We start from the raw sequence: 5,675 nt of genomic DNA, 5'->3' as shown, positions 1-5,675 counted from the left end.
TTTGTTGAGGACCTAACCGAATTCTTCAAGGAAGAAGAACCCATGGCAGCCGAAAGCAACAACAATGCCAACAATGCAAGGAAGATGCTGGGTGACTTTACTGCACCTACTCCCGACTTCTATGGGAGAAGCATCTCTATCCCTGCCATTGGAGCAAACAACTTTGAGCTTAAGCCTCAATTAGTTTCTCTAATGCAACAGAATTGCAAGTTCCATGGACTTCCAATGGAAGATCCTCATCAGTTTTTAGCTGAGTTCTTGCAAATCTGTGACACAGTCAAGACTAATGGGGTTGACCCTGAGGTCTACAGACTGATGCTATTCCCTTTTGCTGTAAGAGACAGAGCTAGAATATGGTTGGACTCACAACCTAAAGATAGCCTGGACTCTTGGGAAAAGCTAGTCAATGCCTTCTTGGCAAAGTTCTTTCCACCCCAAAATGGAGTAAGCTTAGAGTGGAAGTCCAAACCTTCAGACAGAAGGATGGAGAATCCCTCTATGAAGCTTGGGAAAGATACAAACAATTAATCAGAAAATGTCCCTCAGACATGCTTTCTGAATGGAGCATCATAGGTATTTTCTATGATGGTCTCTCTGAACTATCCAAGATGTCTTTGGATAGCTCTGCTGGAGGATCTCTTCATCTGAAGAAGACGCCTACAGAAGCTCAGGAACTAATTGAAATGGTTGCAAATAACCAATTCATGTACACTTCTGAAAGGAATCCTGTGAACAATGGGACTAATCAGAAGAAAGGAGTTCTTGAGATTGACACTCTGAATGCCATATTGGCTCAGAATAAAATATTGACTCAACAAGTCAATCTGATTTCTCAAAGTCTGTCTGGAATGCAAAATGCACCAAGCAGTACTAAGGATGCTTCATCTGAAGAAGAAGCCTATGATCCTGAGAACCCTTCAATGGAAGAGGTGAATTACCTAGGAGAACCCTATGGAAACACCTATAATTCTTCATGGAGAAATTACCCAAATTTCTCATGGAAGAATCAAGAGAAACCTCAACAAGGTTTCAATAACAATAATGGTGGAAGAAACAGGTTTAGCAATGGCAAGCCTTTTCCATCATCTTCTCAGCCACAGACAGAGAATTCTAAGCAGAACCCCTCTGACTTAGCAACTATGGTCTCTGATCTAATCAAAACCACTCAAAGTTTCATGACTGAAACAAGGTCTTCCATTAGGAATTTGGAAGCACAAGTGGGACAGCTGAGCAAGAAAATTACTGAACTCCCTCCAAGTACTCTCCCAAGTAATACAGAAGAAAATCCAAAAGGAGAGTGCAAAGCCATAACCATGGCCGAATCTGGAGAGGAAAGAGAGGAAGTGGACGCCACTGAGGAAGGCCTCAATGGGCGTGCACTGACCTCCAATGCGTTCCCCAATGAGGAACCATGGGAATCTGAGGCTCAAAATGAGACCATAGAGATTCCATTGGACTTACTTCTGCCTTTCATGAGCTCTGATGAGTATTCTTCCTCTGAAGAGGATGAGTATGTCACTGAAGAGCAAGTTGCTAAATACCTTGGAGCAATCATGAAGTTAAATGACAAGTTATTCGGAAATGAGTCTTGGGAGGATGAACCCCCTTTGCTCACCAAAGAACTGGATGACTTGTCTAGGCAGAAATTACCTCAAAAGAAACAAGATCCTGGGAAGTTTTCCATACCTTGCACCATAGGCACCATGACCTTCAAGAAGGCTCTGTGTGACTTAGGGTCAAGTGTAAACCTCATGCCTCTCTCTGTAATGGAGAAGCTAGGGATCTTTGAGGTACAAGCTGCAAGAATCTCACTAGAGATGGCAGACAACTCAAGAAAACAAGCTCATGGACTTGTAGAGAATGTTTTGGTAAAAGTTGAAGACCATTACATCCCTACTGATTTCATAGTCCTAGAGACTGGGAAGAGCATGGATGAATCCATCATCCTTGGCAGACCCTTCTTAGCCACAGCAAAGGCTGTGATTGATGTTGATGGAGGTGAACTGATCATTCAAGTGAATGAAAAATCCTATGTGTTTAAGGCTCAAGGATATCCCTCTGTCATCATGGAGAGGAAGCATGAAGAGCTTCTCTCAAATCAGAGACAAACAGAGCCCCCACAGTCAAACTCTAAGTTTGGTGTTGGGAGGCCCCAACCAAACTCTAAGTTTGGTGTTGAACCCCCACATTCAAACTCTAAGTTTGGTGTTGGGAGGTTCCAACATTGTTCTAAGTATCTGTGAGGCTCCATGAGAGCCATCTGTCAAGCTACTGACATTAAAGAAGCGCTTGTTGGGAGGCAACCCAATGATTATATTTTATATATTTCTCTTTGTTATTTTATGTTTTTTGTAGGTTGATGATCATAAGAAGTCACAAAATCCATTGAAAAAGCAAAAACAGAATGAAAAACAGGAAGAAAAATAGCACACCCTGGAGGAAGAATTCACTGGCGTTTAAACGCCAGTGAGGTTAGCAGATGGGCGTTTAACGCCCAGTCTGGCACCCTTCTGGGCGTTTAACGCCAGAAAGGGGCACCAGACTGGCGTTAAACGCCAGAAAAGGGCAAGAACCTAGCGTTAAACGCCAGGAATGGGCACCAGCCCGGCGTTTAACGCCAGAAATGCCTCAAAACGTGATTTTGAGTGCCAATTGGTGCAGGGATGACTTTTTCTTGACACCTCAGGATCTGTGGACCCCACAGGACCCCCACTAACCCCACCACCACTCTCTCTCTTCTTCCCCCATTCACCAATCACCTCATTACCTCTTCCCCAAAAACCCTTCACCTATCAAATCCCATCTTTCTCTTCACCACTCACATCCATCCTTCATAAAACCCCACCAACCTCACCCTTCAAATTCAAACCACTTTCCCTCCCAAACCCACCCATAATGGCCGAACCATATCACCCCCTCTCTCCTATAAATACCCTTCTTCATCCCTTCATTTTCACACAACCTAAACACCACTTCTCCCCCTCCTTGGCCGAATACATAAACCATTCCCTTCTTCCTTATTTCTTCTTCTTCTACTCTCTTCTTTCTTCTTTTGCTCGAGGACGAGCAAACATTTTAAGTTTGGTGTGGTAAAAGCATTGCTTTTTGTTTTTCCATAACCATTTATGGCATCCAAGGCCGGAGAAACCTCTAGAAAGAGGAAAGGGAAGGCAAAAGCTTCCACCTCCGAGTCATGGGAGATGGATAGATTCATCTCAAGGGTGCATCAAGACCACTTCTATGAAGTTGTGGCCTTGAAGAAGGTGATCCCCGAGGTCCCCTTTTCACTCAAAAAGGGTAAATATCCGGAGATCCGCCATGAGATCCGAAGAAGAGGTTGGGAAGTGCTTACCAACCCCATTCAACAAGTCGGAATCTTGATGGTTCAAGAGTTCTATGCCAATGCATGGATCACCAAGAACCATGATCAAAGTGTGATCCCGGATCCAAAGAATTATCTTACTATGGTTCGGGGGAAATACTTGGACTTCAGTCCGGAAAATGTAAGGTTAGCATTCAACTTGCCCATGATGCAAGGAGATGAACATCCTTACACTAGAAGGGTCAACTTTGATCAAAGGTTGGACCAAGTCCTCATAGACATCTGTGAAGAGGACGCCCAATGGAAGAGAAACTCAAGAGGGAAGCCGGTTCAACTGAGAAGGCATGACCTCAAGCCCATTACTAAAGGATGGAGCAAACAAGAGATCCCTCTCATCATGAGATCCCTGAGATGCCTCAAGGGATGCACTTTTCTCCACAAGACTATTGGGAGCAAATTAACACCTCCCTAGGAGAATTGAGTTCCAACATGGGACAACTAAGAGAGGAGCAACAAAGACAAGGAAGAGACATTGAGGAGCTCAAGCACTCCATAAGAACTTCAAGAGGAAGAACAAGCCGCCATCACTATGGTGGACCCGTTCTTTAATCTCCTTGTTCTTTATTTTCTGTTTTTCGAAATTTTCATGCTTATGTTATCTATGTTTGTGTCTTATGATCATTAGTGTCTTAGTGTCTATGCCTTAAAGTTATGAATGTCCTATGAATCCATCACCTTTCTTAAAAAGAAAACTGTTTTTATCACAAAAGAACAAGAAGTACAGGATTTCAAATTCATCTTTAAAACTTGCTTAATTAGTTTGATGTGGTGACAATACTTTTTGTTTTCTGAATGTATGCTTGAACAGTGCATATGTCTTTTGAATTTGTTGTTCATGAATGTTAAACTTGTTGGCTCTTGAAAGAATGATGAAAAAGGAGACATGTTACTGAGGATCTGAAAAATCATAAAAATGATTCTTGAAGCAAGAAAAAGCAGTGAAAACAAAAAAAAAAGAAAAGAAAGAGAAAAACGAAAAAAAAAGGGGAGAAAGAAAAAGAAAAGAAAAAGAAAGAAATAAAGTTGTGATCCAAGGCAAAAAGAGTGTGCTTAAGAACCCTGGACACCTCTAATTGGGGACTTTAGCAAAGCTGAGTCACAATCTGAAAAGGTTCACCCAATTATGTGTCTGTGGCATGTATGTATCCGGTGGTAATACTGGAAGACAGAGTGCTTTGGGCCACGGCCAAGACTCATAAAGTAGCTGTGTTCAAGAATCATCATACTTAACTAGGAGAATCAATAACACTATCTGGATTTTGAGTTCCTAAAGAAGCCAATCATTCTGAACCTCAGAGGATAAAGTGAGATGCCAAAACTGTTCGGAGGCAAAAAGCTACTAGTCCCGCTCATCTAATTTGGAGCTAAGTTTCATTGATAGTTTGGAGTCTATAGTATATTCTCTTCTTTTTATCTTATTTGATTTTCAGTTGCTTGGGGACAAGCAACAATTTAAGTTTGGTGTTGTGATGAGCGGATAATTTATACGCTTTTTGGCATTGTTTTTAGTATGTTTTTAGTAGTTTTAGTTGAGTTTTTATTATATTTTTATTAGTTTTTAGTTAAAATTCACTTTTCTGGACTTTACTATGAGTTTGTGTGTTTTTCTGTGATTTCAGGTATTTTCTGGCTGAAATTGAGGGATCTGAGCAAAAATCTGATTCAGATACTGAAAAGGACTGCAGATGCTGTTGGATTCTGACCTCTCTGCACTCGAAGTGGATTTTCTGGAGCTACAGAAGCCCAATTGGCGCGCTCTCAACGGCGTTGGAAAGTAGACATCCTGGGCTTTCCAGCAATATATGATAGTCCATACTTTGCCCAAGATTTGATGGCCCAAACCGGCGTTCAGAGTCACCTCAAGAAATTCCAGCGTTAAACGCCGGAACTGGCACCTAAATGGGAGTTAAACGCCCAAACTGGCATAAAAGCTGGCGTTTAACTCCAAGAGAAGTCTCTACACGAAAATGCTTCATTGCTCAGCCCAAGCACACACCAAGTGGGCCCGGAAGTGGATTTTTATGTCATTTACTCATCTCTGTACACCCTAGGCTACTAGTTTTCTATAAGTAGGACCTTTTACTATTGTATTTTTTAATCTTCGGACATCTAGTTCTTAGATCATTGGGAGGCTAGCCATTCGGCCATGCCTAGACCTTGTTCTTATGTATTTTCAACGGTGGAGTTTCTACACACCATAGATTAAGGTGTGGAGCTCTGCTGTACCTCGAGTACTAATGCAATTACTATTGTTCTTCTATTCAATTTCGCTTGTTCTTTGTCCAAGATATCA

At 41.9% G+C, this 5,675-nt stretch overlaps 1 non-coding gene across 1 annotated transcript; it reads right to left on the bottom strand.

Moving 5' to 3' along the window:
• Window positions 1-446: 446 nt before the first annotated feature.
• LOC130952439 (small nucleolar RNA R71) lies at window positions 447-554 on the bottom strand. The gene has a single exon (XR_009074620.1). It is a non-coding gene; the product is annotated as a small nucleolar RNA R71 (small nucleolar RNA).
• Between the last annotated feature and the right edge of the window lie 5,121 nt (window positions 555-5,675).

The sequence above is a fragment of the Arachis stenosperma genome, chromosome 9, assembly GCF_014773155.1.
Source record: "Arachis stenosperma cultivar V10309 chromosome 9, arast.V10309.gnm1.PFL2, whole genome shotgun sequence".
NCBI classification, from domain to species: domain Eukaryota; kingdom Viridiplantae; phylum Streptophyta; class Magnoliopsida; order Fabales; family Fabaceae; genus Arachis; species Arachis stenosperma.
This window is presented reverse-complemented; position numbering and strand designations above follow the sequence as displayed.